The sequence below is a fragment of the Lynx canadensis genome, chromosome B2 (assembly GCF_007474595.2).
Source record: "Lynx canadensis isolate LIC74 chromosome B2, mLynCan4.pri.v2, whole genome shotgun sequence".
In the NCBI taxonomy this organism is placed as follows: domain Eukaryota; kingdom Metazoa; phylum Chordata; class Mammalia; order Carnivora; family Felidae; genus Lynx; species Lynx canadensis.
In genome coordinates, this window is record NC_044307.1 from 141,990,903 (window position 1) to 142,015,872 (window position 24,970).

Sequence of the window (24,970 nt, forward strand, 5' to 3'; positions counted from 1 at the left end):
TAAGTGCATAGGAAGGCTGAACGGATAGGACTTGCTTTTATTATCAAATGCGGAGTTTCTAAACTCTCCCACAGTTTAAGAGTTGCCCTCACTTGTGATTACGATTAGACTGTGGTAGTATTTTCTTTACCTTCTTTCTTTGTGGTCTAGAGTATAAGAAATAGTACAGGAAACCACGCGTTTCCATTAGTAGCAGTTGACTTTGAAGTTTGAATTCGCCATGGAACAGGATTTACTGAACGGCCCCCAGGTTGGGAGTGCAACCACCACAACCGAAGGTTCTCTGAGTACTGTTTTGGTTTACCACTCTACTTTCATTAATCCATTTATTCATTTTCCCCGCTTCAAATACTTACTGAACCCCTGTGTTCCAGTCGCAATTAAATCCCCGTTCCTGCCCTTAAGTGGCTCACAGTCAGTTGGTAGGCTTAGGCCTGCAAACAGATCCGTTGTCCTGCGGTGTCCTTGTCTCCCTGCTAGAAGTGTTGGGGGGTGGGGGTTGTTGCGGGAGTGGGCGAGGCCGAGTGGGAAGGCATTCTAGGAGTCTGAGCCCTTGAGAGTGGATTATATTTATAGGCAAAGGAGGAGGACAAGAGAAACGAGAACTATTTTCAGGTCAGGACAACCATGAAAAAAACCAGAGGGAACTGAAAGTAGTTAAATTCTGCCTGGGTAGCAAGACCAGAGGTTGAAGAGGTTAAAGATTTGAATTTTATCCTATAGAAAAGGCAAAGCTGTTAAAAGATTTCAAGCCAAGGAGTGGTTAGATTTGCAGTTTAGATGAATTTGGCCACTTTGTGGAGGATGGTCTTGCCAGAGACCAGTGAAGGACAGTTGAGTGGACCAGGTGAAAGACCGTGTGGACTGAGCTAGCCTAGTGAAAGAGTAAAACTAATCCTTCAGTCTCGGGGACTGGTGATCCTTGGGATATGCAGGGTGAGGAAGGCAGAGGAGCTGAGAATAAGGTAAAGAAAGAGGTGGTGTGTAACAGTGAGAGGGCAGACACAGGAGGGGCGGAAGAATTACAGTCTTCCAGGCCTGTAGTGTTTTCTCAGGTTGACTTGCCTTTTGGACGTGTATTTGCTAGGAATTCCTTTTTTTTTTTTTTAATTTGTTTTTTAACGTTCATTTATTTTTTTGAGACAGAGACAGAGCATGAGCGGGGGAGGGTCAGAGAGAGAGGGAGACACAGAATCCGAAACAGGCTCCAGGCTCTGAGCTGTCAGCACAGAGCCCGACGCGGGGCTCGAACTCACAGACTGCGAGATCACAACCTGAGCCGGAGGTGGACGCTTAACCGACGGAGCTACCCAGGAGCCCCTCTTTTTTTTTTTTTTTTTTAATTTGTTAGTAATTCTTAAACCATATAAATAAATCGGCAAGAGGCATTATTAGGGGAGTCTGACTTCATTTTCACATAGAGATACAGAAGTACACCATCAATTACTTTGGAAGTTGGAAGTTTAGGAGAATAGTTGGTGGAAACTTTAGAGCAAAGAGAACGGGTAACTACTCTTACCTGACTCCTGTATGTGCTACATCTTTGGCTTAAAACTAAAAATTAGTTACTTGTATTTTTTCCAAATTTTTCTCTATTTAACATTCTGGATGCTTGGCATTTTATTAGTACAGTTTAATAGTCGGGCTGCAGTTGTTGGCGGATGACGTTGTAACACTGCCAAAATCACGGCCGTTCTGAGGTTATAAGCTGAGCGAGGTTTATGTCATAAATGAATACAAATTAAAAGTGAAAAGATAAGTTAAGACTTTATAAATATTTAAATATTCGGTAAACTGACTCAAGTTTACCTCAACGTGTTTTTTCTAGCTCTGTATCTGCCAAAAATTACTAAAGAAAAATTTAATTATCAAGAGAGCCAATTCAGTGCTATTTGCAGTATGTAACATACCGTCATCGTTTGAATTTTTCATTTTTTCTTTAATGCCCAGCATGCACGGCAGAATATTCATTGCATGTTTAATAAACCTGTAGGGTCAGTTCTTGTGAACTCATCTCCATAACCCTTCATCCTCACTGTGTAGGCGGCGGTACTGTGGGACGGTTTTACACCAGCAGCTCACCCGGTCTGCCCTGCTGTGTAAGGCTTTGCGTTTGTTTTCCGGCGAAACTAGCAGCTTGCTTTTGTAGTCTTAATTCAATTTGTAGAAACCATAGTTGGAAATTGTTCCCCGGTAATTCAGTGATTTTTCAAAGAATTCGAAGCTTTTCACTTTTGCATGTCTGTACCAAAAAGTGTTTATCCATCTAACTAAAATATGAGAAATTGATTTTTTTTTTTTTTACCACTTCATTATCTGCCAGTCAGCAAATACATTTTTATCTTGTTTCTTAAAATGTCTCGGTGTTCAGTATTGGTCAAGTTTCTGAACACTTATTCACAATTGGCCTTTTTTTCCTGTTTTTATGCACTGGGAAAAATAACTCCGATATCTGACTCCCTGCTAGTACATTGTTGGCATCATCTTGGCAAATGAGTAGGATGCCATAATGTGTGTCTACCCCCATGGAGGTCTCTGATCCTTTTGGTGCTGCTCTTTAATAAGAACCTTTGCTCTTTCTTCACCTCTTTTTTTTTTTTTTTTTAAGTTTGTTTATTTTTGAGAGAGAGAGAGAGAGAACCAGCGTAGCAGGGGCAGAGAGAGAGAGGGACAGAGGATACGAAGCAGGCTCCACCCTGACACCCTGACAACAGAGAGAGCCTCGTGCAGGGCTTGAACCCACGAACTGCGAGATCATGACCTGAGCTGGAGTTGGGCGCTTAACCGAGCCACCCAGGCACCCTGTTTTTTGTTTTTGTCTCGCCACTATCTACTTGATCACTCCTTGGATGCTTCTCCTTCTTCTAAGTCCAGCTGAAACCTGCAAGCTTCATATTTACTTAACGATTGAAGCCTGCATTTGTCAGTCTCACTGGAAAATAACTTAAACACGCTGGGACCCAGCAGTACAAGCAGCCTATTTTTGGGTGTGATTGTTCCTGCAGCCCAGGAAAACCAACTTTGCATTCGTTTCAAACTATCATGACTGTTGGTGCTGTTTTGAGATTAATTTTTTCCAAGCTAATCTAAGGAGAGAGAGCTGTGCTCTTCCTTACACTTCTCAAATCTTAATTTCTCAAATCCTGATTCGTCGTTTTATTAGGCTTATCTCAGTCAAAAGTAACTTAGAATTTGAAATGCTAATAACTATATCTCAGTATACACTTCAGCTGTTTTCCAGTGGTTCTAATTTTTTCCTCTGAATTAAGGCAACTTTGATTTTCTGGAGTTTGTTTCTATGTTTAATTAATTTAAAATCCTGTGCACTTATAAAAACAATTGCAGTGAATAGAAGAGGTGCCTCAAAATAAAAAAATGAGAGAATATATTAGGAAAGGAAAGTTCTACAAACTGTAGACCACTGATCTTGACTTTGGTTCTGATCAAGACTTGAACATATTAAGAAATGTATAATTCTGTAGAATAATAAATCAGGAGTTGCAGGCACAAGCCAACACGGGTTAGTTCTTTTTTACAAGATAAGCGTGCCTTCTGTGTCGTCAGTGGACTAAGTAAAGCTGTTAGTAATAATGAGATGATAAATCAGCTAAGGAAATATATATAAAATTATACTATTAAACATAGAAAAGGCTAAAAATTTGCTGCTGATGAGTTCTACAGAGAAATTTATGGTAGAGAAGTAAAAAAGGGGAGTGAGTAAAATATTCCTGGGTCATTAAAAAGATTAAAAAGGAAGACTAGATAATCATAACTTTTCCATGAATTTCTTAAGAGATCTTCTCAAAATCTAAATAAATGACTTTAAAATTTCACAGTCATGAATATCTCTCGCCTTCTCGTTTGTTGTGGACAGCTAAGTCAAGAATCCTAAAGAAGCAAGATTGTTATTTAATCCACTCCCTGTGGGTCAGGGACTGTTGTTATTCTCAGTATTGGGGGAGGAAATAGAAATTGACACGGATAATGAATACCAGAAGTGGGATTGGAAGCTGGGAGATCAGCCCCAAGGCCTGTCCTCTTCCTTGAATGTCCTAAGAACCAGTGAGGTCTCTGCTCCCCTACCTGCCTCCTCGCTGCCCCTCTCCTCTCATCTGTCCCACCTCTGTCCCCACACTGCCCCTCTTGCTAAGGTCCCCATCGGTCCTCTCGCTTTATTTGCCTCTTTGTGGCAGCTGCCTCAGTTGGCCTCTTCTTCCTTCTTTGGCCCTCTTCCTGTGGTTTCCCCAGAGGCGCTCTGCTGACCCTCCTCCTGTGAGCGGGGCTGCGGTTTCCCTTCTTTCTCCTCCTCCACAGCCGCACGCGTCGCACTCCGCCAGACTTCTGTCCTTGGTTCTCCTCCTTGGAATGTGTAGTGACCACCTCTCCATCCTGCTCCAGGGCTGCTGCCTAAACATCCCGTGGAGTGAATGGATATGCAGAAAGCCAAGACAAAGATTTAAAAATACCTCCCTTGTTCGGTACAACTTTTCCTGGGGTCAATTCTCAGGGCTTACTTGTTTGGCTGTAATAGCATTTGGTTACCAAAATCATGTTTAGCTTTGTTTAACTTTTACTTCCGAAAGGTGGGTGGACAGAAGTGCATAGTATACATTATCAGTTCATGTGGTTTACAGTTCTAAAGAGGCATTAGAGTGCCACAAATCCAAAGATCCGTGGATACACCCCGTTGGCTGGCATGTTCTTTGGAAAAAAAACAAAGCCTGCCTTTAGTGCCCTTTTTTTCCTAGTTTTCGATAGAAACTCTGACCAAAAAAACAGGTATGGGGGAGGTCATTTTAAAACGAATGGTAAGGAAAATCCAGGGGGAGCACATGTGTTCTGTAACAGAACGGGAAGGAGAAAAATGTAGACTGTAGGTCATCAGAGGAGCGCACCAGTGGCAGAGCCCTCCACTCTGGGTACCCTTCAAGCTGCCACTGTTCTGGGGAGAAGCACGCCGACCTGTTCCCTCCGCCCCCACCTTTTAAACCAAACCCTAAGAGAGGTGTAGACAACTCAGGAAGGCCTTTTCTCCAAAAGCCTATTACAGGACCCGTTCTTCATTTCGTCTCCTCCTTTCTGCATTTTCCCTCTATCTTTTCCTGGAGCTCTATTGTGCTAGAGTCCCAATATTTTATCCCTGCTGGAGATCCTCCAGATCCTCTGGTCTAGCCTTCCTCCATGTTAGAGACGGGGAGTCAACGGCCAAAGGACCTCTTGTTCCCAGGGTCCTAGCTCAGTACTGGTGAAGGTGAGAGAGAGTAGAATGAAGGACTTCAGTAATCTCGTAATTTTTCCTAATACTTAAATAAAAATTTTTAGTATTTCCTCTTCATACTTAGTATTCCTCACCTTTTAATCCTAGTTTGGCAATATTTTTTTAGTATTTGTTTTAGGCACCTAAAATGTATTACCACTCTAGAGAAAAGTCTACAAGCTTAAAATACCTACAAATCAGATTTAAAAATAAATACTAAATTTGTTTGTTTGCTCTGGTATATTACTTTTTATCCATCTGTTGATTGATTAAACAGCTTAGAGAAAAAAGACATCAAAGTTCAAACTGGTCTACTAACCCCCAATAACAGAGCCTCATAACTGTATTGAGCTCTTAACTTCCTTCCCTTTGAACCTAACCTTACACCTTGCCTTCCCTTCAAATGAAATCCCGTCCTCATGTTGCATTTCAAATTTCTCCTACCTTCCAGTCTCAGTTCACACCCTTCCTCCTCTGTGATGTCTTCCCTCAGTATTGCAGCCTTCTGAGCTCTCAGGCTTGGAGCTTACACAGCGCTCACTGCCTTTGTAGTTTGCCCTTGAACAACACGGGCTTGAATTGTGTGGGTCCACTTAACACGCGATTCTTTTCCACAAATACAGTGCTGTAAATGTATTTATGGAAATGCTATGGTTTTCTTAATAGGATATTCTTTTCCCTAGCTTACTTCATTGTAAGAATACAATATATAATACACCTACAAAATACGTGTTAATCGACAGTGTGTTTTTGGTAAGGCTTCCGGTCAACAGTAGCCTCTTTAGTAGTTAAGTTTTTGGGGAGTCAGAAGTTATACACAGATTTTTGAGTGTGTAGTTCTAACCCCCGTGTTATTCCAGGGGCAACTGTATTTGGAATTTCTCTTTTGCCAACTCGGTTTTGATCTGTATGTGGGAAACAGCATGGTATGGCCTGGCCCAGATCCATTATGTGGCATTTTTTTTCCAGCAAGATTGCAAGCTTAGAGACTTCATTTTGCTCATCTTCTTATATCCATATTGACTTGCACTTGGCTCACGGTACATAGGTGTTGCTGATTATTTAGAGCTCTATTGATGGTTAAGAGCAGAAAACCTGTGATGTTAAATTAATATTACTACTGCCTTTTTTCTGTTCTGAGGTTTTCTCTCTGATTCTCCCATTATCTGGGTTAACGTATTAGCTTGTCATTTCATATTGTAGAGCCCAACTGAAAGCAGATTTCATTCATTGCCAGTGTTCGTTGAAGCTGTTGAGTGGTTCTGGTTGACACTGAAAACCAGTGGGTTCCAATGTATCTCACTATTAACTTAAATATATGTGTTAATCCAAGTTTTGTGGTTAGGTTCACTGATTCCATTCAAACAAATACCTGTGGCTTATACGTGTTATGTGCGGGGACTGCCATAATAACAATAAACCCCTGCTTCCATGGACCTTACATTCTTGACACAATTTTGGGAACCATCTTATGCTGGGAAGAAATTCTAGAAAAGAAGCAAGTTTATTCTCCTTTTGGATATAATTGTATGCTACCCTGTAGTACCATTGCTTTAATTGAGTGTATTTGTTGTATTCCAAAAACTGGAGTAGAATTCCAGTGTGACTTATAAAACTTACAAATAACAAAGGGATTCGTCATCTCCAAAAATAATTTCAAATGAAATAAATGTGAAACTTATTTGTGTTTTTAAAACTAAGGTACTTTTAATTATGGAAGATTGTATAGCTGGGGGAGCATATCGGGGAGTGACTTCAGTCACTTTTGGACTTATTCCTGTATTTTGACATCTCACCATGATGAAAATCATCTATATTTCCCTCCTTTCCTTCTTCATATAAAAGTAAAATGTTAAATAATGCAATTTGTCATAATTATTTGTTATAATGGCTAAGGAAGAATTAGAATAAACCACTGGTAGCCTATCTCAGAATGTGCTCCTTTGGGTAAATAACCAAAGACATGACCTTGGAGAAAAGTGGGAGGATGTTCACCTGAGTTTGCTTTCTTTTCTGACTGGTTCATCTCACAGGTCTGCAGCTTGATCAGGTCTCATTACTTATTTGCTCATCTGGAACTACGCTGTCTGGTTTGGTAGTTACTAGCCATGTGTAGTTATTTAAATTTAGATTAATTAAAATTAAATTAAAAATGCATTTCTTTAGTTGCACTGGCCACATTGCAATAGCTGTGTGTTTTGTTAATGGCTACCATATTGGCACAGTGCATATGTAGAATATTTCCATCTTTGAAGAAAGTTCATTGGCTGGAGCCAACAAAACTTCCAAGTATTCATATGAACAAGACATTTTAACGGAACACATTTTACAATAAGAATAACCATTTTTTAATTGATAAACCCCCAAGGATTAGAGCACGTAAGTAGAAAACAGAAGGAATTTGATGTCTTAGTAAAGTAACATAGAGGGGATGTTCTGTTCAGTTAAAATAATGATAATGATGATGATAATAATAATAATAGTGTTGGTATGTCCCGTTGGATTTTTCACATAGAAATCTTTTAAACAGGATTATGAAATAAGGCATTCTTTTGGTGACTCTTGCAATGGGCCATTCATTGATATGCTCGGGGTTATGTCTGGGGGCTATTAATATAGTATTCTAGATATAGAATGTTTAGCTTCACATAATAAGAGATTGTCATCTGTTAAAATGTCCTTCCTTTTACTAATGTCACCACATGAAAGCTGCATTAATCTTCTGTTTAAAAACACATCTAGTTTTTCCTTGTAAAGCTACAGTGACTCAGGTGTTTCTTAGTCGTTTGCATCTCCATACCAGGGTATATGTTTTCTAGTGAATTTACTTGGCTAACTAGCTTCTGTGGGTGTGACTGTAACTCAGGTAAAAATCTATTGAAGGTGAACAGTGTCATTGAGATGAAACCAGCAGAGATTTACTTTTTGAGGTTTATAATCTTCTTAACACATATTACTTTTCAGCAGATAAAGGATTTGTTTTTTTAACTTCAATTTTTTTATTTATTGAAAATCTACTAGAAATATTTAGAGAAGTAGAGGGCCAAGTTTATTCTTTACTGCGTCAGTCATTGAATCTGAATCAAAATGATAGAATATATGTTGATGAAGCAAGAGAATTTCCTGTGTCTCCATGAGAGAAAAGACTGGAGAAGGAAAAAAAAACCCATAGCGGTTCTCAAGTCGTGATTTGGGAATCCATGTTGAGTTGCTTGCTCCCTTCTTTTGTTAGAGAATTTCCCAGCCTCTCCTTCTGCCATCTGCTGGTGGTTCATACACTTACATGTTTGATTTTAAAAACAAATCTGCTTTATTCTTATTTAAGAAAGATTTGGGGGAAAACGTTCCATTTATATTCACCTCTACTATTTTGGTGTCGTTTTGCTTGTCATGTTTAATTATCTTTGTAAAGGCTGTTTTAGCTTCTTTTTCAACTCTGCCTCTAGAGGAACGCATGAATATAAAATTGAGAAAAGACTGAAGGCCAAAGCGTATGCCATTAACAAATAGAGAGTCACAGGTCTTCCTGGTTACAGGAATTCAGGGCCGTAAGGGCTTATTTGAGAGTTGTTGAGGTCTTCCCTGATTTCTGAATTTGGATTAAGTACGGAATAGCATTTCTGTCCTGCTTTTTTTGTAATTAAGATTCCTTAACTGGAAGTGAGCAGACCTATGTTCTATGTGAAGTCTTAGTAACAGGTTGGAAAATTGATTACTTGATCAGGTTGTTTTCAGCCCTGAAAACAATACGAGGTCTCCTTGTATTCACGAAGTCAGACCTTCAACTCTGTCCTCATTTGTTATTCTTCTGTTTCTCCCCTCTACTGTTTACAGCCTAAGCTGTTCCCATCGTCTTGGGAAAAACATCAGTATTTTTTGTCTACAAACAAATCCTTCCAGGAAATAAAACTAGGCAAAGGTTTTTTTTTTTTTTTGGGTTTTTTTTTTGTTGTTGTTTTTAAGAGAAAGTATAGGAATTTTATTTCCTGTCACCTTTAATCTCCTCTTCTAATCTTCAGAGCCGCCTTGACTAATTCTAGAACCTTAGATTCCTGGGTCAATTATTGGTTCATCATTTCTGCAAAGAGGAAAAGTAACCCCAAATATTAATCTCAATTTTTGTCCATAGGGAACAAGGCCGAGGAAGGTAAAGTGACATATTTTAGGGCCTGTTTAGTGGCAAAGTAGAACAGAAATCTAAGTTTCTGCCTCGCAGGCAAGTGCCCTTTATACAGAATTACAGCAATACTGGGATTCGTCCTTCCAGTACTGGAACTGGATATGAGATTGAATGTTACAGGAATGTCATTTTTACAGCTCAAAAAGAGTCTAATGTTGGCGATTTCATATGGTTCAATTCAGTGTACTAAGGCTCTCCCATATCATTTTAGATCTATATTCAACAATAAAAACACTATTTTTCTTTAAAAGCTGTTTATCCCAATTGGAATGTGTACGTGCACACTGTCTGAAGTATTAGATGATCACAAGATGTTTGTAGAGTTTAATCGGCATCAAAGTACCCACTAAGCCACATAACTCAATAATGTGTGAAGTTTCCATAATATGCTTTGACATCAGATAAAAAATAAAATACTGTATCATGACCCAGTGTGTTCTTAGTGTGGTAGGACTTCCATCTCTTCTAGACCAGATACTCTGTCAGGTGATGGCAGAGGGCAGACTTGTTAGATGGATCTCCTGACTGCGTGGCATGGGTCGCCAGATCGAGTAAGTACATTTGCGCAGAAACGTTCACTCTGATGGTGGTGAATATAGGAAGATGAGCGAAGGGGAGCATAATGCAATACAGTTCGTACCTACTTTTGTCAGACTTACTTTGGTGTTTGTTTGTGTGTTTTTGTTTTTTTAAAGATGTTAGAAATTAAACATGGCCCCGGGTACTGTGGATTTCAAAAGTGACCTGCTTAAGGCAGGAAGGGGTTAGGCTTGAAAGAAAGCTTATTTACTTATATATTCTGGAGTTTGATTGACTCCATTTTTCTCTGGGGACATTATTTTGGCACTATTTTTTGAGAACTTAATTTTCAAGTAATAATAAAAATGCATTTATTCTCCTCATCCCCACCCTCAAACACCTGTTCATTTGGGACGTGCACAAATAATTAGAGGCGCGTTTCTGGGCTTGCCTATAAGATTCCTTAGCATCGAGTTACTGTGACGATATTGATAATCATCAAGCTGCTTATGATTTTGTTGGGAAGAAACAAAGAAATTATTCCAGGGGAAATGAGGGATGCTTTTGATTGCGTGTGTTTTAAGGTTCTCTCCGATGCCAAATTTTAAAGCCAGTTTTGTTTCTTCAGATGGTGAACACCCTCCTCCTCCCCTCTTCCTGCCTTAAATCTGGCTTTTACCCAAGGCATGTCAATTTTTGCAAGTCAGTTGAGAATGTCAAAGTGACTGGTGTTGAAAGAGCCAATATGTTGGGAGATGCTCAAAGCCAAGTAGAACATTTATGTGAATTAAAGAATATATTAGGAGATGATTTTCAAAAATCAGATTTAGGGGGGGAAAAACCTGTTGAATTAATACTTGCATACCAGATGTATCACTGATAAATACGTGTAACAGATACTCCCCAATAAGCACTAAAATTACCATTTTACAACTGAAGTAATGTATCCTGTGGGTACATTTGCAAAGATATGCCAACAAAAATACATGCAGAGCTCTTGAAGTAATAATGCAAATAAAACATTTCATATTATAATTTTAAAATAACACGACTGGAAAGCAAGAAAAAGTCTGGGAGACTATTTGTTGTGTCTCAATTCTGCTTTTACTCTGGTCTTTTGACAGTTGGCTTTTGGATACTGGATAATTGTTTTAGTGCCTGTATATGTGTTGAAGGACCGGATTGTCTGACGGAGTCGAGGCTGGAAGTCTCATAAATTCTCGATACTCAAAGTAATAAGTATATCTTGTTTGTTTCGTAGCAAGAGCGGCTCCTTCTCCTACTTTGCTCAATTCTTGTGTCGTGGTTACTCCTGAATCACCGAGCAGGGAGTTTCGCCACGTGTAACGTATCCATTCGTGCACAGCCAGAGCACCCGTGCAGCGTGCAGTGGTTGTGTGCCCCGTGTGTGTGTGCGCGCCCCGGCACCAAGCCTTGCTGCCGGTATTCAGTGGCCACTTTGCGCAGTGAGTCTGCTCCACTGGTGACGCTGGCCTCTGGCTGATGTGTCAAGCAGGGGGCGGGGGGCGGGGGGAATACCTTCTCTCCAGACCAGAGCACACCTCAAGGGTGGGTTTCCTTTGGTCTTAGGTGGCCTTGTGGAAAGACGTGAGGAATGTGAGAAAGCAAAAAAGAGTAGAGGGAGCCATAGGACTCATGCACCCTGTGATTGAGACAGAGTAAATTAAATCCTGCAGAAAATTTCATTTTCTTCTAGCTACGCATGGCACTTTAAAGCCCTTAATTGGCTGCTTCCTAAGGAGCCACGTACGTTTTTATAAGAAATTCCTCTTAACCTCCCTCCACTCTTCCCAAATTAAATTTTCATTTCAGAATGACTTTTTTGTATCTCATCGAGGAGGGGAGGAGATGAAGAATGAAAGCGAATGAATACATATTATTTAAAATGAGAATTGGATATAGGCCTAAATTGCATATTGCACATTAAATATCAGAGGAAAATTAATAAACTTACAAAAGTATCCTAAAAATATATTCAATATTTTCCCAACATTTCTCGGAATTAAAAAAAAAGTATTTATTGTCTCTTACATTTGTAATTCTAAATTTCTCACGTTATAGTCTTATTTTTGTCTCACTTAATTTCTGGTCCCTTATAAATATGTAAGCTTATTTTTTTTCAATCGTCTTAATGTGTTAAATTATAGTTAATATCATAATTTTTAGAAAATTATATGCTATTGTAGTATAAGGATAACAATAGATGTTCAATTAAAAATTCTTTCCTGTGATAAATGACTAATTTATAAAGAAGCTGGGGAATCCTGATTTTTTTAGAGATGGAAAATACCTTCACCATGGAGACATTTGAAGGGCTTCAGTTTTGACAATAAATAAGTAATCTCTATGAAAAATTTAAGATTTTGTTTTATCTTCATTTGAGCCCCAAATGGAACGTCTAATGACATCATATTCCTGACATGACTTTGTTTACTGATGGACAGAAATTGCCATTATGTGCTATTTAACAGTATGTGCAAACATCTAGAATCACAAGTATTAAGCACATGCATGTGCAAGATGGAAACGGTCCCCACTTGTGTACATGGATGTACACATTCTTTCCTTTTACGTGGGACCTATGGAGAAGCTGACCTCCCCAAAGGAGAAGTTTGAAAGGGAAGGAAATGGAGATCTGCCAGGCTTGTTGGCTAGAGTCATGGACAAGAGCAAGGCCTGTCTGAACTGCCACTCAGTTTTTATTCTGCGAGTTTGCAGGGTTGGTGATTAGAGTGGCTTTCGCCCAATTATGCTGTGATTATTCTGCTGCACTGTAATTGACTGGGGAGATATGCTAATACCTGTCATTTGGGATGATAAAAGATGAGCGGGGGACGCAATGCATTATTTAGCTGGCTGTGTGATAGATGAGGGATGCGCAGAGTGCTTTAATTGCTGAGAAGAGAGGTTAAGCTGAACGAACGGATGAATTAGAAATGAGTTTTTTTATGGCTTGTGGAAAAGTGAAATAAAGGAAAATGTGCCTTAGACTAAAGCAGCAGATAGAAATGAGCACAGCGAAACCAGATCCAGGCAGCTTGCGTTATCAATTTAAATATTAACAAAAAAATGTGGTTTAGAGTTCAGTAAATAATAATCGGAAGGAGAGTATACAATAGATTCTCCTATTAAGCAAAAGAAGAATTGCAAAGGAATTGTTTTTATTTGAGATGGCAGTATTTGTGATTTGTAACCTCTCAACTTCATACTGTGTTTTAGATTATGCTAAGATGTAATACGCAACAATTCTGAATTTCATGCTTTGTATCTTCTGACTGTTCGCTTAGAGGTATCTAGATTTCTTGTGCCTGTGTATCTTTCAGTAAATGCAGGCAGAGGAAGTCAAGGAAAAAATGAATATTTATAACACTAGGAGAATGTAATAATATAATTAGTGAGAGAGTGTACAACTAATTCTCGAGGGGCAGGATCTAAGGCAGTCAGTGGTACAGTCTTCATATGCTACGCATTTAGGTATTGGTATTTCTAGGGGAAAATGTAAGGAAAGAGTGGTATTTTCCCTTTCATATGGTTTCCTTTTGTCACACCCATATATAATCTTATGTCTGCTTTTCACAAAAGTACTTAAAAGTACTCCGTCGTAATCTGCTCGGTTATTTATTTGATTTGGCCTTTGTGTTTCGCTTTATTTTAGTTTTGTGCATTTAATAGATAATTATTTTGAATATGTCGTCAGAAGAGCAGTTTGCAGAAACAGACTGTTACAAACTGAAGGTTGAGGCCTTGCACACATTGTCGGCTTTCAAGCACATCATACTTTACCGGATAATGATGTAGGAAAGCGTCGTCCCCAACTGTGCTGTTTTGTCTTGTAGATAAAGCAATGGAAATACGGGTTGAATAGCAGAAGTTGTATTTTTTGTAAAATGAAGGAAGTGACCCTCATATATTGTAGAATTATCTCCAGACAGTCCAGCTTCTCAGAGCCTGTGTGACTCCTCCAGCATAGCAGAATTTATCAGGGAACGGTTTTCAACCGGGTTATTGAGTGGTAATGGATCTGTCTAGAACAAAGCATGCCTGTTGGAATGGATGTCAACTGTAGACAGATGCTACTCTCTGCTACTCGAATAAGTTTTGTTGGAGCTGAGCACTTCCCTCCAATATAATTGGCACCTCTTTTGCACTTTCCTCCCAAAACAAAGTGGAGTTTCCTTGTGGCTGTTTTGAATCGCTGTCCTTCTTGGAATGCCCGAGTAGACTGTTGTAGCTCCCTTATGCTCTCAGATAGATATGATCTAAAAGGGTGCTTCTGTAGAGCATCCTGGAAGGCACAGTAGGAGTTATAAAGGAAAAGATGCAGTTGGTCTCAAAGAACTTGAACTTAAACGGACAAAGGTAGGGCAAATACAGCAACCTGTAAGCAAACAGCAGTATCTAACAAGAGTTTTTACAAACGTCAGTTACACCGATCTAAACTGTCACATGTCAGTTAATATCCCATTAAGCTAACCCCGTAATGGAAGATGGTGGCAGCACTACAGAGACATGATGTCTTGAATTTTTTTCTCATCAATAGTATAAAAAGAGTAGTCTACAAACCTCTTTGATTTTGTACATATTTTCTCCTTTTTAATTTTTTTTTTTAACATCTGTTCGTTTGTGAGAGACAGAGAGAAACAGAGTGTGAGTGGAGAAGGGGAAGAGAGAGGGAGACACAGACTCTGAAGCAGGCTCCAGGCTCTTAGCTGTCAGCACAGAGCCCAACGCGGGGCTCGAACTCACGAACTGCGAGATCATGACCTGAGCGGGATTTGGACGCTTAAGTGACTGAGCCACCCAGGCACCCCAGTGCATCTTTTTTTCTTAATATGAGTAGCTTATTATTTTTCCTTCCTGCTAGGCATTTATTCAGTCCTGAGACATTGTGCCTAGATCTTGGCTATAAGGATCATCACTTGAATGTAAAAATGGTTCTTTCTTTAAGGTCATTAGTTTGAAAGGTTTGCTTTGTTTAATATGATCTGAAAGAAAATCATGTTTGTGGCTTTTTGTTGTTTCCTTGACGTACCTGTCTTGCTGTAAATGTCATGTGCGATAGTGTGAAGTCATCCTGTTGTACAGTTGGATGCCTGAGAACTATGACGTCACCATTCCTTACCTTGGATGAAGTTCTTCCCCTTGGAAATGCCTTAAAACTGAGGGTTATAATAAGAGGCAGCAGATAACTTTTTTTTAATGTTTATTTATTTTTGAGAGAGAGAGAGAGAGTGTGTGAGTGAGAGAGCACACAAGTTGGGAGAGGCAGAGAGGGAGACACAGAACCCGAAGCAGGTTCCAGGCTCTGACCTGTCAGCACAGAGCCCTTTGTGGAACTCGAATTCCCGAACCTTGAGATCATGACCTGAGCTGAAGTCCAACACTCAACCGACTGAGCCACCCAGGAGCCCTAGAACTAACTTCTTAAATCTCCTTAGCCTCTTTATAATATCCCTACCGGCCAGTTGAAGGTTTTTTTTTTTTTTTTTTTAATGGTGATGAATTAATCACATTTTTCAAATAATGTGGTTATATTATTTTAAAATAAAATTTTAAATACGATTATAGAATTATTGCCAAAGGGGACATGGGAAACAGTGTGATCCTTCTCCCTCATGTCCAGGGTAGGAAGTGAGGCTCACAAGAAGACAGCTGTTCCAAATCTGGGGCTGTTTCCTTCTGCCCCGGGAGGTGGTTCTTATTCAGTGAGCAGGGCTCTGTGGAAGGTGGTTGTGCACCTGACCTGGACGAGGGCTGAGAAGCCCAGCGGAAGCCTGCTTACTGGCTGTCACTAGTACAAGTGTGAGCGCTCAAGTTGATTCAAACAGAAATCATTAAAAAATGACATACACGTTACACATTGTATTTCAGCACAGAACACGGAAATGTGCTGCATGTGTCCCGCCTCTGTGTCTGTCCTTTACAGCAGTCTCAGCCCTACCTAATTGTGCAGTGCTGTTTGAGCCACTCATTCGTCTTCAGCAGAGTCGGGGTTTTTCCCCTTTTCACACTGGCTCGTCACTTGCTTCCATATTTTATTCAGGTTTATAACCAAGGGAACGCGTAGCACAAACGTGCCAAGGAGGAAGAACAGCCAACTCTTGGGAGACGAGTACCTCAGCTGGCAGGAGCGGAGAAGTAGAAGGGTTTTCTAGGGAGTGGCCTCCTGCACGCAGCCTTGAGCAGGTGTCCGGAAGGACGGAGGGCTTCCGGGGGGCAGGGGACACCCGGCAGGTGCTTCAGACGAAGGTCACGGTTTCCACTGTGTGCACCTGCAGGCATGCTCCCTTGCTTTCCCTTTGCTGTCTTCTTTCAGAACTAGTTCGTTTTCCTAAGAAATCCCAAGTAATGACTTTTCCTTTTGCATCAAGCCAGGGCCTCAATATTGTGCCACTGGAAAAGATACGGGTCATTAATCAGTTACTGGAGAATAATGATTAGTTTACCTATCTCATTTTGTGGTTTTGATTTTCTTGTTGCCAGTAAGGCACTGCTTTTTTTGTGTGTGTTTGTCACGTAAATTAACCCATAGAACTTGCACGGAGTACCCTTGGGAATAACTGCTTGCAATTTTTGCTTTAAAAAGAAAATGTAAATATAAATAGTTAAATTTCAAGCCCTTACTACTCACTAGTATCTTTTCGCAAACTTTTCTTCCTTAAATTCAATTGTAACTCTCGATAAAGGTAGAAAAGTAACTTTTAAAAAAGGAAAATTTAAAAATTCGTACAGGGGCCTCCTGGTTAGATTTGAAAGGAAAGGAAAGTGGCTAATATATTAAATTTCTACTGTTGGGTAACCAATTACTACAGATTTGGCAACTTGGAACCACACCCATTAATTACCTCACAGTTTCCATGAGTTAGCACTTAGGTACTGGGTCTTCTGTTCAGGGTCTCACAAGATGGAGAATGGAGTTACTGTTGGGGTTTTGGTTTCGTCTGAGGTTCTGGCCCTCTTCCAGGCTCATTGGTTGTTGACAGAATTCACTTCCTTGTGGCTGCAGTTCTGAGGTCCCAACTTTCCTGCTGGATATCAGCCGTGAGCCACACCCTGTCATGGGGCCCTCTCCATAACGCTGTGCTGGCAGGAGAGTTGCTTCACATCTCTCCCACCCGTCTTAAGGGATCACCTGATTAGGTGAGACCCACCCAGGTTAATCTCCTTTTAGTAATTCTGAGTCGGCTGCTTAGGGACGGTATTTACAGCTGCAGAATCCCTTCGGCCCCATAGTGAGGCATAATCCTGGAAGTATTGGCCGGTATTTGGTCTTACACTCCAGGGAGGGAATGGAGCAGGGTATGTGCAGCAGCAGCTGGGCATCTTGGGGATCATCTTAGAATTCTGCCTCCCACAGTTAGTGATTCACATTTGCTGTCAGATTTCAGGGATGAAAACCTTTTCTCTCCGTGTACTCAAAAGTTACCTTAACTCAAATTTTTACAAAGTGCAGTTCTGGAAAAATGAAAGTGGCATATAATAGGACATATTTGAGTGACAACATTGAAAATAAATGATAAGCACCTTTAACAGAGCTATCCATCATAGCAGCAGTTTTATTTCTTGTGTTGTTAGCTCCCGAGGCTTTGCTCCAGAGCAAGAGAAGTAATCTCTACCTGTAGGCTCTGACTGTGCAGTTGATGTACTTCTGGGGAAGGTGGAGAACGGTCTGCATTTCTGTTCCCAGTGCTTCTGTTGAAAGGTTTTGATGATCTCAATTTCTACTTCCAGTAGAAATGTTTGGTCATGATCTCGGGAATCTTCACAGGCACGCCAATTATAGAACATGAAGTCTGGTGATACTGGTTAGTTTTATAGACTTGAGATGCTAAGAAAAAACATTTTCTCTTAATATTTTACAGAGTCGCCATTTTGACATTCAGATTTGACTAATCATTTTTGGAGTATATAAGGAGAAATTTGGCTTATGAAATTCAGTTTGGTTTTAATTTTTAAAGAATTAGATATTTATCTACGCAATCCATACAAATTCTATGGATTAGGCCCAGATAAAATATAATGAATAAAAAACCCAAACTATCTTTTGTCTTTTTAAAAAATCAGTCTTATCTTTTTACAATTATGTACCTACATAAAGATATTTTGAATGTCTTTGCTAATACCTGAGTCCTTTCAGAATTACTTCAGAGGAAAAGTAATAGGTTTTTAATAGGATTTTTACGTACTTCATTTGAATTCTTTTGGTGGAGGAATTCTATTGGCCAAAAGTCTAAGCGGTCAGATGTGAAGCAGATCTAATGATTCGCCTTTAAAGTTAACCTGGATTTTGAAAATGTGACAAATACTTTAGTTTAAAAAAGTGATAACTATAGAGGCACCTGGGTGGCTCAGTCCAGTAAGCGTCCGACTCTTGATTTGGTCTCAAGTCATGACCTCGGTGCAGAGCCTGCTTGGGATTCTCTCTCCTTCTGTCTCTGCCCCTCCCCGACTTGTGCTCTCTCTGTCTCAAATAAATAAATACATTTTTTTAAAAAAGTAATAACTATATACTGCACTTAAATCTAGACTCGTTTAGAAGGATTAATTTTAGATCAAGTTGATGTTACCAACAGTCTACTACAGAACTAGAATGGGATTATTTCCTTTTTTTTTAATGTTCAATTTTGAGAGAGAGACTGTGTGTGTGCATGCATGTGAATGGGGGAGGGGCAGAGGAAGAGGGAGACAGAATCTGAAGCAGGCTCCAGACTCCGAGCTGTCGGCCCAGAGCCCAGTGTGGGGTTCAAACTCATGAACTGCGAGACCATGGCCTGAGCTGGAATCAAGAGTCAGAGGCTTAACTGAGCCACCCAGGCGCCCCAAGAATGGGATGATTTTCTTTCTTTTTTTTTTTTTTTTTATTTTTTTTTCAACGTTTATTTTTATTTTTGGGACAGAGAGAGACAGAGCATGAACGGGGGAGGGGCAGAGAGAGAGGGAGACACAGAATCGGAAACAGGCTCCAGGCTCCGAGCCATCAGCCCAGGGCCTGACGCGGGGCTCGAACTCATGGACCGCGAGATCGTGACCTGGCTGAAGTCGGACGCTTAACCGACTGCGCCACCCAGGCGCCCCGGGATGATTTTTCAATATGACAGAGGAATTACTAACGTTGCCTTGAAAAGTACTAATTAATTTTGTTTCTTTTGCAGACCTTTATAAGTTTTAATGTAGTATTTTATGGATTCGTACTTTGGGGGAGTATGTGTGACTATAAGATGAACGAACTGTAAAAAATTTTTTTTTAATGTTTTCATTTATTTTTGAAGTAGAGAGAGAGACAGAGCACGAACCAGGGGAGGAGCAGAGAGAGACAGAGACACAGAATTCGAAGCAGGCTTCAGGCTCTAAGATGTCAGCACAGAGCCCGATGCGGGGCTCAAACTCACAAACTGTGAGATCATGACCTGAGCCGAAGTCGGACGCTCAACCGACTGAGCCACCCAGGCGCCCCTAAGATGAACAAACTGTATAGCATTTAAGAAAAGCAGCGGCCATAGTATGATAAGACAAATACCTACTTATATAGGAGCTCAAGTAGCAAAGCCACTGTTCCATCTGACTCCCTGGCTTCCTCTACCCCAGCACCTTCCCCTTGCCTCTGATAGGGTTAGGAAGTTCAGGTACGCTTCAACACCTACCTGAACGACACCAGGCTTTTCTCCAAAGTCTTTTTTTGCAACTGTTTCTCGAACTCCCTTATGCTGGTCCCTGGGCTTGGTTATTTATTTCCCGCCATTCTGAAGGCCACCCGTTTTTGAAGGCATGGTGTTTAATAGGAGCAGGGCTTGTATTGGCCTCTAGCTGTTGAGCAGAATCTTACCCATTCACCCTGCACCAGGTACTCAGGAAACGAGGATGAGTGCATCATGGTTTCAACTCTCGTTGAGTGTGTAGCGCGGTTAGAGAAAAGGAGCCGTGAAGCACGTGACAGGTGCTGAATGGTCATGATGCAGGCGGGCTCCGTCAGGGGAGAAGTGTAATGTGATCTGGGGTGATGTGGCTTTGAATGGCATCTGACTTGGTCGCATTGGAGAGTAGCATCACAGACAGGCAGGAATGTAGGGATGAATTTGGCTGGAGCTAATGTGTTCAGGTTGGAGGGCCTTGAAACACCTTGCCTGGACACAAACGAAGGTGCTACAGCTTGGATGTGGGTTTTTGTTTAAAAAAAGAGATTCCTTTGTCAACAGTTGTCTCTTGACATAAGAAAGACTGGATTTGGAGAGGATATATTGATCAGTTGAGTATCTTAATCCATTTAGAATGGAATGAGAAAAATGTGAAAGTGCCTAGAAAATAGGAAATTGTTGGATAAATTAAAGTTTTCGTTATCATTTGGAGCAGTTTGTTGTGTAATAGGTTTATGTGGTATCGGGAATAAAAGCAACTGGCAAAATTACTCCATTAGTTAGAAAATGTTTTAGATAAAATAATCAGCCAAACTAAGTCATAGCATTTTCAAGGGACAATTTAAAACTTACACGTTTGTTTTTTGCTCTCCTGCCTGGATCCTTCATTGTGTAATGAATTTGTTTGTAAGTATTCGTTAGTATACTGTAAAATTTGAGGTTTATTGAAGATGCGGTTTGGCTAATTTAATGGAAATTGGTCACTTGTTAAGTGAAAGAGGTTTATTCTTGTATTTGACAAAAAGTTTTCTGAGATCAGAGTGCTGACAGATTCTGAGACTAGTTCGTTCACCCCTTATTAATCACTTTCACTGGGCTGGGCCTGTGGAAAGCCTGGAAGATACCGATTAGGACCATCCAAGTGACCTGAATTCCTCGCACCTCGACTCTGCCGTGTGGCTGGACCTGGTGGCCTCGAAGACCCCTTCCCAGCCTGGAGAGATTTTGTAGAGAGCGAGCAACCTTTTTGGGGATTAGTGATTCTTCTGTCGCCTACGTGTTTGAGAATTCTCAGAGTGCTTTGCGGGAGCTTAAATGAGATATAGTGCATTTGGTTTTAGGGAGAACAATGAGGGGAGAAATTTATTTCAGTGCTTGTTGCTTAATCAACATCTACATGCCACTTCACATCAGTGTCTGTCCTTTCCAAGTGAATTAGGTCTGGTGGGCAGCACGTCAAGAGGATGTGTATTGTTCCTGGCAGGGCACTTGAATTTCTAATTACCAGATTCCTGACTTAATTGCAATTACCTGGACACCCAGGCAGAGTGAATTTTTGGAAAAGAATGTAATTAGTGAAACAGGAACTTTGCTGCCAACTCCTTGTCTAGATACTAAGGCTGAACAGAACATTGATAAGTTCACATCTGTAAAGACAACCCATCAGTTGATAAAAACAGTCCTTAAAGTTAATTATGTATCCTACATCTCAGCTTTAGATTCAGGAATATGTGATGTTAAAGCAGAGAACGTTGGCTTTTTGCTCCATAGTCGTGTAGAGTTGTATGCATATCGTATGTCTTTTAAGATTCGGTAATTACCTGGAGTAAAAAGAATTATTTGCCACATACTGTCTTTCTGTATGAACATGTGCACCGCACCCTTGGTTTGATAAATGTACGATCCCAAGGTCTGTGGTCGTGGGAAGAAAAAGGTCATTTCCCATATTCAGTTGCTTCAGTAGTAATTTTTCTTTCTTTTTTTTTTAAACATTTATTTATTTTTGAGAGAGAGAGAGACAGCGAGAGAGCGCATGAGTGGGGGAGGGGCAGAGAGAGAGGGAGACAAAGAATCCAAAGCAGGCTTCAGGCTCCGAGCTGTCGGCACAGAGCCCGATGTGGGGCTTGAACCCACGAACCGCGAGATCATGACCTGAGCCCAAGTCGGACGTTCCGCTGACTGAGCCACCCAGGCGCCCCAAATAGTAATTTTTCTTAAACAGTACTTTTCATTAAAAACAAATTCACACACAACCAAAAAGTTTCAACCTGGTTATAAATACAGGGCCAAACTTAACTTTCAAAGCATTTTAATATCCTTAGGGCGCAATCTGAAATACGTATTTTTCTATTTCTCTCATTTTCTCATCACATCCAGTGTCCCTAGCACATATTCACAATCCTGAGATGGTAATAAATATCTACTTAGAGCTTATTTTACAAATTTTGATTCAGTCCTTAACCCCCTGCTAATTTGCGCTTCTCAGCTGCGCTGAGCTCTGTCCTTCCTTTCCATCTCAACAAATCCCTTGTCCACACCAAGGTTAATTTTGTCCATCTATGGTTAGTTAACTCATAAATGATCTTTTACAGCTTCTTCCCCGTGGAGCCGCTGGTCTTTTTCATTTTCAGCCTTCTTAAAAAATGTTCCCCAGCCCCACTCTGAGGAAGCCTCCAGACAGCAGAGGGGTAGGCTTTGTCTCCTCCTTGAAGCTCTTCACTCAGGCTCTCCCCCAACGGAGATCATCTCATTTATCCTGACCATCGTTCAATTTCTTCTAATTCTTTTAACAGTATTAAGAACATCTCCTACTTGTGTATCTTTTTACATACATGTTATCATATTTTTATTTTACGACGGTAACTTGAGAGCATAGACTCTGGTGCCTGGCTGCATTCGAATTGATGTTGTTAACTGTTTGAATAATGAGTAATAGTAACATTTCAAATGAGAACGAGAAGAGCCAACACCTACCAATTGTGAAGACGGACTGGGACCTCACACATCTATGTGCTGTTTGTTTGTTGCTGCCGCCACTGTATTACTTGAGCCCCATATCCACCGTGCCCGGTAGCTATGGCAGTATCGTCCCCAATTCATAGAGAGAAACACACAAGTACCAAGGGGATAAATCGCCTGCTTGGCATCTCAGAACTGGTGGTAGACCTGGGCATTGAACTCAGGTATTTTAACTCCTACTTATTATGTTTTTCCATTCATCTGTCTGAGGGTTTCCAGATTCAGGGGGGAAAACAATCAGATCACCCAGTTAAGTTTGAATTTCAAAGAAACAGTGAATAAAATTTTAGTATAAGTACATCCCCAGGATTGCATGGCACGTACTTAATGCCAGCAGATTTGTTTATCTGAAATACACATTTAACTAGGTTCCCGTATCTTATCTGATAACTCTAATCCATCCATGCAGAGTGTCTCCTCTGTGCCAATCTTTTTTTTTTTTTTTTTTTACATTTATTTATTTTTGAGAGACAGAGAGCACAGGTGGAGGGGCAGAGAGAGAAGGAGACACAGAATCCAAAGCAGGCTCCAGGCTCCGAGCCGTCAGCACAGAGCCCGACGCGGGGCTCGAACTCACAGACTGTGAGATCATGACCTGAGCCAAAGTCGGACGCTCAACCGACTGAGCCACCCAGGCCCCCCTACTCTGTGCCAATCTTTAAATAGTAGTCCAAAAATTAAAGATAGCTGATTAAACCGTCTGCGCTTTTTTACAATGTATAAAACCCCTTTTTGTTTTTCAGACAACCCAATTAAGGACCATTAAAGTGAAGTGTCTGTGCTAGAGACTTCCCAAGCTCATAACATATTGTAGGTGGAAAAATATTTTTATGAGAGAGACACCATAGTAAATTTTTCCAGCAGCTAATAAACACTGAGTTTGCAGTGGCAAAAGTGAGACGGTAAATATGAAAGGGGCTAAAGATAGCCCATGTGTCCTGTCATTTCTGGGAGATATCCAAATGTTTGACAGAGCAGTCACGATAAGCTGGATCTCTTTTTTCCAAATACATCCCTACAACCTGCAGTTCTTTCACTTTCTGTTGCCGTTGTTTTCCTCCATTCCTGTTTTTCTGTCTGTTAATTGTCGTAAGCTGCTGGAGACATGAGTTTGGTTTTAAAGCTCTCTCTGGTATATTCACAGAAAGGACCTGAAGGGTCCATGAGGAACTGATAACAGTGGTCTGATCAGAACTCTCTCTCATCTTACTGTTTTCTGTGATGGTCATTGTGTTGTGTGTTTTTTTTTATTTTTATTTTTTTAAAGTTCATATATTTTGGGGCGTCTGGGTGGCTCAGTTGGTTGAGTGTCCGACTTCAGCTCAGGTCATGATCTCATGGCTCGTGAGTTCGAGCGCCGCGTCGGGCTCTGTGCTGACAGCTCAGAGCCTGGAGCCTGATTTGGATTCTGTGTCTCCCTCTCTCTCTGCCCCTAACCCACTCGTGCTCTGTCTTTCTCTCAAAAATAAATAAACATTTTTAAAAAATTAAAAAAAAATCATAACCACATAAAGTTCATTTATTTATTTTGAGAGAGAGTGAGCGCAAGTCAGGTAGGGGCGGGCGTGGGGGTGGGGAGAGAATCCCAAGTAGCCGGATGTGGGGCTCGAACTCCCGAGCCGTGAGATGATGACCCGAGCTGAAATCAAGAGTAGGATGTTAACCTACTGAGCCACCCAGGTGCCCCTGTTCGTTGTTTTATACAAAGCATCTGCTAATCTGATAATGTTTCAAAGAAATAAGCTTCATTTCAGAATGAGGATGAATGGGTCCAGTTGGACCATCCTCATTCTGGGGTTTAAAGAATATAGAGAGTGTTTCATATGGTGGCTCGTCCTTTTCTTCACAAAATATTTTTGAACCTTAACAATCACAAGTGGCCCGGGACAGAAGATCGCCCAGTCCAGGAATGAGCCCTCAATCATCTCTTCAGTTCCAGAATGGAATATTGGGTAAGGATGGAGAATGGGATCTACTTAGTCAAGTATTTCTCCTGTGCTTTGTCTTTTAAAACAACATTACGTTAAGAGGCAGGTGGTATAATTCCCTTTTACAAATGAAGGGACAGGCTCAGAGGTCAGGTAGCTGATACTAGAGGACATGTGGCCAGTAACAAAAAGCCAGTGCTTTTTCCACTCTGCCAAGATACTTCTCATCGGGGCCATTTTGTTCCCTGTGAGAGATTTTTTTTTAGATGGTTGTGCTATTTTATTAGTGATCAGTCTGGACAAAGTGAGTTTAATTCTGCATTGCTGTGAGAATTGAGTCTATGATAGAACAGTATATTAACTTATGAGAAATTAGTGACTTAACAAAATGTGTATAAACTGTAAAACTCTTAGC

General features: G+C 40.6%; 1 protein-coding gene across 8 annotated transcripts in view; it reads left to right on the forward strand.

The window, feature by feature from the left end:
- ARID1B (AT-rich interaction domain 1B) overlaps window positions 1–24,970 on the forward strand; it is a 433,036-nt gene that overhangs the window by 252,291 nt on the left and 155,775 nt on the right. The window lies entirely within an intron of this gene.